General features: G+C 41.2%; 1 pseudogene; it reads left to right on the top strand.

Annotated features, from left to right (window-relative positions):
- Positions 1 to 182: 182 nt before the first annotated feature.
- LOC133914798 (uncharacterized) lies at positions 183 to 10,145 on the top strand (annotated as a pseudogene).
- The last annotated feature ends 2,322 nt before the right edge of the window (positions 10,146 to 12,467 follow it).

The following is a 12,467-nucleotide window of genomic DNA, read 5'->3' as shown; positions in this document are numbered from 1 at the left end:
TTTATCTAAAGTTGATGTTAAAGGAGAAAAATAGCAAGAGATTGCTTAAGTCACAAATAATACCATCATGTGTACAGTGTATAGCTATTGAATACCTAGATCATCTCAAGATGGTGGTGGAAAGTGACGACATAAATTAGCGGAAGAATACGAGTTGTTTCAGTCAATACTATTAGGGTAAGATGGTTGTCACCTCCGAGATGGTGATAGAAAGTAAGAATGGGTATAAGCAAATCCGCCATCATCTTCAGGGTCATTAGTGTCCTCCGAAGATGGAGACCTTAGATGAAGGGATCGTTATGGCATGAAATCGTTGTCATCTCGAGCTATCATGGTAGGTGCACGTCCTATTTTCTTGTTGGTTATACGCCATCTTGATATGGTGCGTGAACATCCTCTTGCACTGTTCATTGAACATTCTCATATATTGCTACTAGAATGTCGAGGCATTGGTGGCATAAAATCATTATCCTCATTGTCCTCGTCATTTTCTAGTTGAATAGTAGAGAGTGTTTATGTACCCTTTAGGTTTGCTAATCTTCGTTGTTTTCTACGTGAACCAGGCATCACATCCCTGCCAAATAGTATTTACATCATCAAGAAGTTTGTGATGTATTTGTTGATTAACTCTACATCTTCCGGGAATGCTTAATATAAAAGATGAGCATTCAAATCAATGTAAAAAGGTAAGTAGGGTGACCAAATAGAAAATAACGAGCAGAGAACCCTAAGTTCGTTGGTGGTTACATATTGGAGTAGAGCAATTAATATATAACAGAAGAATCTTGCATGTAATTTGGACACAACTTGGATTAGGTTATTCTCCTTAGAGGGATCATCCTTCCCTTTACGCACAACCTGCAAGCAGGTATTAAATGTGGTATCGATCGTTGTAGGCGTCCATAGAAAGCTTGTACTAAAAGATCTCATCATAGATTTATTGATCCTTAACTGCAACGTTCTGGCTCGATATCAAAGTACGGATCCCTGATCATTTAAGAAATATTAAACAAGTATTAAATATCATAATTAATATGTAACAATGGTTAATAAATAACTGATAAATAAATTTATGTGCTATAATTATTTGATAAATATTAAATAAATTAAAAGTAATTATATTAGCAATAAAATGAATAAGACATAAATAAATATGACTACGATAATAAAGTGAATAATACATGTGTCATGAATAAGTACAAGTGCATCGAACAACTGCACTGGCTACTCAACAACGATGACACATGTAATCCCTAAGAGTGTAAACATCTGAAGGGTGTGTGGCCCTCATCCCAGCGGCCTGCGCTGCCCCTGCCACGTGCTCTTACTCATCATCATCATCGTACACAGAATGTGTATCCAGACCCGCTAATTTAGCCTTGCATGTAACATGATGATGGATCCTCATATAGAAGTGTGGACGCATCTAATACCATATTGAATTCAAATGAAATAATTAATATTTAAAATGAATTAAAAATATTTAATAAAAATTAACTAATATTAATATACAAATATTGTGATTAAATATTTAATAAATATTAAAAGTAATGATACATATTTACTGAATAACTATTACTAAACATTAAATAGCAGGAATCCAGGAATAATTAATAAATAATAAACATCTACTAAAAATCATAATTAATATTTCAAGTTACGTGTTATAATATTTGATGACCATTAAATAAATTCACAGTACCCTATTTAAATAACAAGATTAATCATATTATTCTACTTAACCTAAGTGATTAAGCTATTTAATCAAATTAGTTAAATTAAACTAATTAATTTAATTAATCATGTAACTTAGTAACTTTGATTAAATTAAATAAATACTCTAATTATACTGGTTAATGATATTCATATAATTATACTAAGAGAATAATCTAATTAAACTAATCAAATTTATATAACCAAACTAAGCAAATAATCTAAGTACTCTAATTTATCAACTTAATATAATTAAACAAATGTAATCGAACGGATTAAACAATCTAATTATTACTATTAATCTAAGTATTAATTAAATATGTAGTTTAAGTAATTACTATAACTGAAGTGAGCGCACTTGAAGTCCTACATTCCTCTCTTGCTGCTCATACTCTCCTCGTGCTGCTGCTTCTCCTCTCCTTACACTATTGTTCCTCGCCTTGTGCTAATGCTCCTCTCCTCGCACTGCTCCTCCTTCTCTCCTCGCACTGCTGCTCCCCAACTGAAGTCATCTCTCATTTTATAGCAGGGAAAGCAATAGCAAGCTGAACAGAATGTCGAAAGTAATAGGAGCACACGACACCGAACACTGCACGCGATAGGACACGCGACAAGACAATGCAGCATGCAGGTCTGGGTGTTTTCGACACCTCATATGTCAAATATAGCATTGTACACGGTACTCAGCACATGAGGTGCCGAAAACATCCGGGGTCCCCTTTTTCGATGCAAGGTGTACCGAAACACATTTTCGGTGAATGATGTGCTTAATACACATACTATATTTGCAAATATAGCAACATATTATCTATTTTTACAATATAGGTTCCATATGTTATCTATTTTGTTAATACTACGCATATTTCTAATAAAAACTAACTAATCATGTGCTAACATTAGAGATCTAAACAAAAAATGTAGAATTGATCTCACTTTTAAAAAAAAGACGTTATTTGAATATGTGTAGTTAAACTTAACCGCCAATATATCTAGTTACAGATATAGAGAGTCAGGTAAGAGGACGCATCCACCTTTATCTCCCCTTTTCTTCTTCCTCTCTCTCATACGTGACAAAAAATTGTCCAGGGCTCAGAGGACTTTCATTGCCTATGAAGTAGTATGGGGCTGGAGCCCTCGTCCCTAAATATATCTATGAATGTTTTCATCAAGTATATGAAAACAATGCGAATTTATTTGTCTCGGACTTCTGAAATGGAAATGAATATTTCCCTGAGGTGGACGGTGCCAACAAATCAAAAGTAGGAAATGCATGAGTTTAGCAAGTGAATCGAACTAGAAGACTCTGAAGTTATTGCAATCTACGGAAGGCCAGCGTTGGATGTACAGCTCATGTTTAGTCTACATGGGTTCGCTAATAATAACTTCTTGCGATAAAGATAAAACCCCACTATATATAGGAGTATCTTGTAGCATTGATCTATTATCTTAATATTTGAGTGTTAAAAGGAGTCTTCACATTTGTTTTCAAAACTTAGAAGTTACCACGTTAATCGGTGGAAAAAGATAAAGATCCAGACCGTTGATTGTTGTGGACCCAAGTAATAACGGTATAGATCTCAACTAGATTTAAAAATTAAAACTAGATATTTAGAGCTGTATTTGAGTGTTAAAAAATAACATTGTGTTATTGCGTACCTGATATAAAACTAGATCTAAAAATCAAAACCCAATGTGATATGGAAACAGAGTCACGTTAAAATTTGAGTGAATTACATAAAACTATAAATATTATGCTATTTATAACACAAAACTACATGTGACTAGTAACGTAAAACTACAATATTGTGTACCAATTTTACATAAAATCCGATTTTAAATGAATTCATTTTAAAAATAGTTTTATGTTTCATTAAAAATTCTATAACTTTTTGTACGTATTTTGTAATCTATGTGTAACCCATTTTAATTAGATCCACTAAAAATTATGTGTATAATTGAAACTAAAATTCTTCAAAAAGACTATTTTTATAACTCATAATAATTTTAAGGCCTAAAATAAAATTCCAAAAATCTGAAAAAACACTAATATTTTTCTTGTATTATGGACTAATTTATCAAATTATTTTCAAACCTAGATTATATGTATTTAGTAAAAATAATGGATAAAGGTGCGCTTGAAGATTATGTCGATATTGAAAATAACACTTCTTTTTACTAGAGCGAGTATTTTAGTCAAACACAGCTTGGAAAATATCAATTGGCTGTTTTTTCGAGCAAAAACGTTAGTTGGCTATTGTAATAACAGAGCACGTCCGGACCTGCATACAGCATTCATCGTTTTCGTCCTAGCAGGACACGCAGATCCGAGCTCGACGCACCGTGCCTGATCCCGCGCTGTGCACCACAAAGCCGCAATAGATTAATTAGGTTCAGCTGCAGCCACTCCAACGGTCAGGGCGGATCCACCAGGCGGCTGCCACGGGCCAGAGGGCGTGGGCCGTCGCCGCGGTGGCGCGCGCGCGCCGACCCAGGGTCTGGATGGTGAAGGGAGGCCCGCGGCCGGACGGTCGTCGTCGTCGCGGCGAAGAGAGGGAGCGTGGCTGGCGCCGTCGCGCTGATCGGGTCCGGCATCCTCGCCGTGCCGCGGCGCGCCGCGCCCGCGGCGAGTTCTCCTTGCTTGCCCAGCCCTCGCGATCAACTTCAGGCCTTCAGCAGCGGCATGATCGGTAAGTAAAACGTCCAAAATTAACTGGGTGGGTGTGGCGAAGCACTAATGCAGAAACAGCTGAAATTAATTCCCGCACTTTCCACCTAAAACGAACCCGCGGAAAGATGCTATCAGGACAATGTTTTCCTCAAATAGTCGACGGTGCTGCCAGTACATATCAGTAATTCACGATGGGCCAGCTATCTCCCTGTCCCAACTCCCAACAATGAATCGCCACAGTAACAGTGAGGGTAGTACAGTACTGTTGCAAGATAGGAGTAGTGTGGGCAGATTTGATGACCAATTAATTCTCTGTGAGCATTCAATCGGTGGTATATGGTTCGTTCGTTTTTGGTTGGCAGGGTCAACCTGCATGTTTAATTGTCCCAAGTTGGGTCTGTTCCGCAAACAGTTCCTGAACTGAAGGAACATCAGCATCCAATGCTTATCTCATCAAGAAACAGTTCCTACGACGTGTTTGGCACGCTGGGAGGCGTTTCAGCCAATTCTCTGCCCAGTATGCCTACCTCGCGGCGCTGTCTGCCCGGCTGCTTTGCCTGGTCGAATGGATAAGGGAGCGAGACAGTGGCCGACGCAGGGATTTCAGGGAGTCCGAGCTGGGTGCAAGCTATGTCCGTGTAGGTTAGATCTTGTCTAAAATTTAATTAGTTTAAGTTACAAATTTTCTTATAATCTATATAGAGGTACAGAGACGGATCAGGGTGGAGAGGCTAGTGGAGAGATTGCTCGTGATATTAATTTTAAGAAAATAAATAAATAAATAATATTTGTGTTAAAAAATTCAAATAAAAACCAAAAAAATAGCATATAATCAAAGAGCAAAATGATCTATTGCACTCTATCTTCTGTTGAAATTTGTGAAAAGTTTTAATGTTTTATGCTCTTGGGCCGATCCTGGGCTGCCTACTTTGAGCCCTGGTCGGGGTTTTAGCCCAGGCCCACCGTGGGTGAGATATAAGCAACGTCTAGGGTTGGAAAAGGGAAGGGGTTAGCTGGCTGCGATGTATGCGAGGGCGGAGAGGCCGGCGACGGCGAGAGCAATCCCCTGCCGAGTTCTCTGGTGGCTCGGCTGGTCTTCAGGAGCGCCGGGGATCTCGGTTTGTTGGGCGGCCGCAAGTATCTCGCCGAGGAGTTATGCTTCGGCCCTTCGCACTGAAGATAAGGCAGCTATATTTTCCCTTCCCCTCTCTGTGTGCAAAAACGAGTCTGAAATTTTCCTTTTCCCCGGTGAACTCTCTCTGGTTTTTGTCTCTGAAGATCAGAACCCGAGCTACTCGGGTGATATCTCTGGTGTGGTATCTGGGAGAGAAAGGGTTGGTGGCCGGAGCTGCAGCGCCGAGGCTCGACCGTACTGCAGTGGCTGTACGGTGAAGGGCTTTGTATCTCCGATCTCCTCTCACTGCCGGCGACGATGGTCGATAGGTTTTCTGGGTCAGTGGCTTCCAAGCCGTGCCTAGCCTCCCTTCATTTTGATTTCAATCAATATTTTGCTGTGAGTATTCCTCCACTTCTCTGATAGCATGCTCTGTGATGATGAATGGTTTTAGATTGGGCTATTAGATGAGTACAATAGCTGGAAAACTTGTGATCTGGATATTGATCTGGTGTTTCTGCTATTGCAAACCTTTGGACATGATTCTGTTGTTCCCTGAAATGAACGTAGCTGGACACATGTGAATGGACACGGTTGTATACTGAATACATTCTGATGCGCATATATATTTTGCATTTCTGTCGGTGCAGTGAGCAACTCTGTTCTGAATAGTCTGGATCTGTCACCCCCTGTGTGTTTTCATATTTCTGGGTGGCTAAATAGTTCTATTTGGCTAGTGAATCATGTCCATCAATTCAGACCAGTCATTGTTCAGAACCTTTTTAATTTAGTTGTCCAAGTTCTTTGGCTAGTTGAAATCTTATTAATAGCCCAATCTATGATAATATTAGAAGAACAATTTGGGAGCAAGACTTCAAAGTCTTGGGGCCAATTGTTGCATAAATCTGATAGCAATACTATCTATTTCACTTCTATGCAGCAATTACTTGTAGGGTTTCACTCTCATATGCCTTATTTTGGTATCCAGCTTTTACACCAGAGTGAGATGTTTACTGCAATTATTTTTACCTTTATCAGTAGCTTTTCATTGTGTATGAATTGCTATCTTACTCGATATCATATGTATTATATGGGATAAGACTTATGCTCATCCTTTGGTACTATTCTTTACATCATCTTCTACTCGAAGAAATTGAACCGGACAGTTAGCTAAAGGAATGTAGAACGAAGCGTTTTTTGAAGAATCTAGATCGTTAATTTTTGGCAATCTGGCAAGGATTCATTCCAAGCGCTGCGTGCATGATCACATGCTGGGTGTTCCTGGTGGCGGCCACCTACCTGTTCCTGTCCTACACGTCCATGGTCGCCTACACGTCCAAGTCCGGCGAGGTGCTCTCTCCCGCCTGGCCGACGTGCCCGATCCCGTCTCCGGCGGCGCCTTCACCGCCGAGCTCGCGCTGCTCATCGCCGGCGGCGGCACGGGCGTCACCGACCGAGTGAACCAGCTGCTCACTTTCGTCATGATAGGTCCTGCTTGCTCACGCCTGTCCAGATGTGCATTCCATCGATGAGCTACCATTGCTGAGACGAACTTCACACTGACAACAGCTGATCATGCATGCATCGATGCATCGTCTAGATCTGCATTGACACACATTGGGGAACGAATCTTGCTTTGAGGTCCCGCTGTTTATTCTGATGTCTCGACATTTCCAGACACGTAAACACGTCTGCATAGTATACCACCTATGCCGTTTGCCCATATGACTCATATACAAAATCGTCCGAACAGAGGACTCCCAAATCCAAAGTGATGTACTGGCAATGCTGTTCTGAAGTAAAAGAAGACTTGCATATACACCTTGCCATGTTCATGCTACTAGAGAGGTGAATATGTCTTAATAATTTTTTTATGAAATCGATAGTATTGTACTATTTAGATCACCTAACGTACTTAAAACTTAAACAAAAGTAAAAATAGAAAGAAATTTTAACAACAGAAAATCGAGACAACACGACTTTATGGATGATATATGAATCATATGTTTTATTTAAGATCATTTCATGTGTCTTAGCACTCGAAAGATCGTAACTTAAAAAAACAAAAAATGATGAACACCGAGTAATGAAACTCTCCAAGTTTACTGTCTAGAGATAAGAGAATTCAATAATCCATTACATAAGTGTGTATATGAATTTTATGTCTCTAACAATTAAAAAAATTGACCTCACAAGGTGCAAAAATTTCAGCCCAAAAATCAAAACGAAAATCAAATCTGAAAATTAAAAAACTTGCAAAAGAACCAATAGAGGGAAACTAGAAGAAGGTGAGCACAATAATATGAAAAAAAAACTTTATTATAGCAAAGGTTAACCTCATTTTAGATAGATTACAAAGATTTTTCTTTACAAAGCTCTCAACTAATACATAAACTAAGCACTCGTCTTTTTCTCCTCTGAAACTATAGCACAAAACTCCCATATGGATGACACAATGGACTTAAAATAGCTGGTTCATCTTATTCTATAGTCATATCTCTTTATTTATAAGCCTAGTAAATTATCCCTAAATTTCCTGGTGTTTTCACAAAATACCTATCTCTTGTAGTACACTCTTACCTACCTATGAGAGTGTTTTGATCTCTTTTCTTCTCAATTCATCAGATGGCTACGACGTTTTCACGATTTAGCTTCGTCTCGACGTAAGCTTCGCGATGTTACCACATACTTATCCAATCCTCCCACGATTTTTAGATCAAATCGCGAATCCTAGCACACTTCTCAAAGTGTGATTTACCACTTGCTTACACCTTAAGCAAACGTTTCGATGTCGACGCGTGTACTCCGTCTTGTGATCTTGATCGCTGGCAAGTCTCTTCCGCTCCTGAACCCTCGGGTCGGCTTGTCACTTGCACCGGTATCCCTCTCACTTGACTTTATCAACACATCGTCTCCATCCGTCTTCTATGCTTTACTTGACCTACACGTGTTCAGCTAGGATCACTCTTGACTCCGTCCGGCCTCCTTAATCGTCAGTCACCAAGCACTCCACTTGGTCCTGATCATCCCGTCTTCAACCGTCAAGTTACATCATCACCTACACACAATGAAACAAGCAAACACATATCTTCAACTCTAATTACAGTTAGTCCATAATCAATATGCTTAAATAAAATCCTAAATCAATTTAAACCACATCAAAACTAATGTATAATCGAAAATCATCAAACCAAATAAATATCAATATCAATTAATTATCATAAATAAATCTAAGTCACATTTCAGCTTCGTTTCGGGTCATATCTATTAATCATGCTGTAATCAATAACGTGATCCGATCGACCTGTTCTGCTACCTGTGTTCTATGCTCATGAATTCGTGACCGCTAAAAAAGCGCTCATGTGACCGTGATCTGTCTACCACAGCAGGTTTGCTGCTGACGATTGAGGTCTCAGCAGTGGCATTTGGCGGTGGCCTGAGCTTGCCAGCAAACACCACCTGGGAGCAGGTCCCCGCGACGCTGCCCGTGATCATCTTCACGCCTGGTACTCCAATTCAGTGAATCACCAATTCACTCCATGGCATCGCACCAGGTACTCCAATTCAGTGAATCACCACATCGTATCGACTTTCTACGCGACACGCAGTTCAGAGTTTGTTATGACTCGAGAGGTACTGAACGTTGCTGATTTCGCAGTGATATGCGCGTACCTCGGAGGGGATCTCGCGAGGATTCGGCTCTCGATACTGGTCGGGAGCCTGGTGCCGCTGCTGTCCTTACTCGTGTGGGACGACATCGCGCTCGTCCTCTCCACGGATCTTAGTGGGTTTGACATTCTGAACATGCTAAAGACAGAGTAATGTCACTACTGTGCTACGAACACGCGTGCCTCGCTGTTTAGCGTCGGAGATTGAGGCATTCGACCCCTTACTCTGAATTTGTAGATGGAGCTACACGGTGGCGGAGACTTTCTCCCTCCTCGCTGTCGGGACGTTGCTCATCGGGACCCTGCTTGGAGCTTCCCAGTTCTTCATCGAGCAGACGAACAGTCTAGTCTCTTCAGCCCAAGGACATGTATGGTTCACCTAAAACCAACCAAACTGCTTCCTTGTTCGTTAAAACTGTTCTGACCGAACGTGTGGTGAGTTCAGGAAAAGGTCAGCAAAGGAATTGTTGTATCTCCTGAGGAAGATGGAACCAGGCATCTTGGTGTGGAAACGATTCTGGAGAACAACAGGCTCACCAGCTGCATTGCTACCGGGGCTGTGGTTGCATCTACCGTCCCCAACTCATTCTCCATTGCCACTGACATCGCAGTAAGTGTACATCACAACATGTGTCACCCTCAAACTCCTCAGCCAAAATTAAGCAAACACTGTAGTATTCTTGGCATAATTCTTTGTTGATGGCCTGGTGTCCTAAACTCCTAACTAATGTTCAGGGCGGCTACTGCATGACCATCTCGTATGGTGTTCTCCCTCCACTGATGGCCTGGGCAATCGGCTCCGAACTGTCCGACCCAAGCGCTGGAGCCGTGCAAGCCGAGCGAACTAAAGACGACGACGCCAAAGTGGGCTTGGCTAGTGCGAAGCCTGTCCTGGTTGGGATGGGGGTGTTCTCCGTCCTTATGGTCTTTTGTGCAAATCTTTCAAGACCTGGCCAGTTTCAACGCCTCTCTCGCCTCATAGACTGGAGCAGAAAAACAACGTTGAATTTGCATTAACCATGGGTCGATGAAGCAAGGGAAAGATTGTTAGGCTCGCCGTGTGCATACGCAATAATACATGAAGCTGAAACGTGCTGTATATATGTTACTGTAGATCGGCTCCGTGAGAGGACTGGTTGAACTGGCATGGCAGAAAACAATGGGACGGACCAGCTGATCTTGGAACTGCAAAATAGTACGGTAGAGCAGTAAGGCACCGAGGCAGTTCAGGGCTTCAGGCATTGAGAGGCCCTTCAGGTGTCTCGCATGTAGAAGAAGAGAGCGCACGACGGCAACTCCTCCGGTGTCCTCTGCAGCGGCAGCGCACGGTGGTGGTGCGACAGCGTGAGTCCACATCTGTCAAAAAAAAAAAAAAAAAAAAACTTGAGGCTGGTAAACTACTCGAACTCGAATTGCTATAGATTGAATTTGAACTCGGCTTAAAACTCTAATAAGTTAAGCCACAAGCTCGTGAGTTTCACATAGCTCATCAAAAGCTCGGCTAACTTCAACTACTTTGTGTCGAGGTAAAACCGATATCTATAGCTAAAATTTATTTTTTTAGCCTCACTGTCCAACTCAAAATTCAATCATCTAAACTTAAAACCACGTGACCTAATTCACGAGTTACTCAAACTTAACTCGACTTGACACCCTAACAAACCAAATTTAAATCTGCTTGTAAGCTCGGTCAGCTCGATTCGAGTTTTTATTAAACTTAAGTTTGAGAAGACGCTACGCAGAGCAAGGTTACGAAGTCTACCGGGGAGCGCGGAGCAGTTGGTGGTGCTAGGCGAGAGGCCTCGGCGCAATGGTTTGCAAATAGGCAGGCAGCCAGGCCGGCCCAGTTGTCTCGTGGCTCGTGCTCAGCAAAAGCCTGTGGCGACGCAAGGTCGTAGTAGTGTGCTGGGCTGTGGTGGTGCCCGGCTACATGAGAGACTCCTTTTGGGCTCGATCGGATTGCGCTGCGGTTCATGGCCCCAAGAGAAAATAACTAAGAGCAGTGACGCTCTCCAGTCTCTGTTTATTGCCACCGACCTGATTGATTTTATACATTTTTTTAGAAGAAATGAGTGATTGCTGCATGCTAACAACAGCTGAGTGCTATAGCACTAGGCAATCAGGGTCCAGGGATGAATATGTGCCTCCTACTAACCAGCATCGGCCATCGCAAGTTTTGGCCCGACCTGCATCAACCATCCACACATACAAACCAAACTGGATTGCCGCCATGGATCCTGTAAATTGTAATATTCTCATTACTCTGTGCACCACACATTGTATGAATTAGCATACGCCACGTTTATCCACACACTCGTGAGTGTGCGTACTTTTCTTTTGTCATCGATCACACTAACGACTGAGCTTGATGTCTGTATCACTATATGGCGCCACGGCGGGACCATACGGTGTTTGTCTCCTCTTCTTTTCTGTCCGTCGTCGGTCGTCGGTGCAAATAGCAAACGGACGTGTGCGTAGTTTAAATGCCACTGCTAGCCCCCCTCTGGCCATAAAAAAACGTTGTTTTGTGTCAGGTACAGTCAATACGATTAAACAGACCATCAGTATTTTTTCGAACATTTTGATTCAACTTTCGAAAACATGATAGCTAGATTTAGTATCAAAATATTGCAACTTCCCTATATTTTGTACCTAGTTTTGTCTTGAATAATAGTTTCAAAATATTACAATTTCGCTTTATTTTACATTAATTTTTACTAGTAACTATAGGTTAAAGTAGCGTATTGGTGTTTTTCAACCATGTGTGAATGACCACCGTGTATAAGAAGTATTGTGAAAGAGTACATGTTTAGGTCTCTTGAAGGATAACAATCATATGTCAAGTCTTAACTTGATTGTCTCATAAACATATATTACAACAACACTAGGATGTGTGTATCTAGCCCTAAGAGTACATGTAAACTATGACATGTTCTTGGTTGTAAGCTCTAGTCGGATGAAGAGGTTGTCTACCGTGAATCTTCGTTAGGTATATGATATCTATCATACTAGGTTTGATCTGTAAACTTGTGACTTCAGAGATATTGAAGGCACGTGCTGCTTTTCTGTCGAAAGGCTTGCAAGCTTGTTTTGTTGTTGTTTTCTGTTTTTCATTGTTTTGGACGTACCTCACTCCCCTCCGACTATAAAAGGAGGTACACTCTACACTACAATCTACTCCACTCCTTTTGAGTGTACCTTCATAGTATTGTAGATTCTTTGGATATTTAGGAGAGTCCTATCGATCTTAGAGATAATTTTCTCATCAGATATGATTACCAACCCCTTTTTTATTTTGCATGTC

Source organism: Phragmites australis, chromosome 4 (genome assembly GCF_958298935.1).
Source record: "Phragmites australis chromosome 4, lpPhrAust1.1, whole genome shotgun sequence".
NCBI lineage: Eukaryota > Viridiplantae > Streptophyta > Magnoliopsida > Poales > Poaceae > Phragmites > Phragmites australis.
The sequence above is the reverse complement of the archived record's forward strand: the minus strand, read 5'-3'. Positions and strand labels throughout refer to the sequence as shown.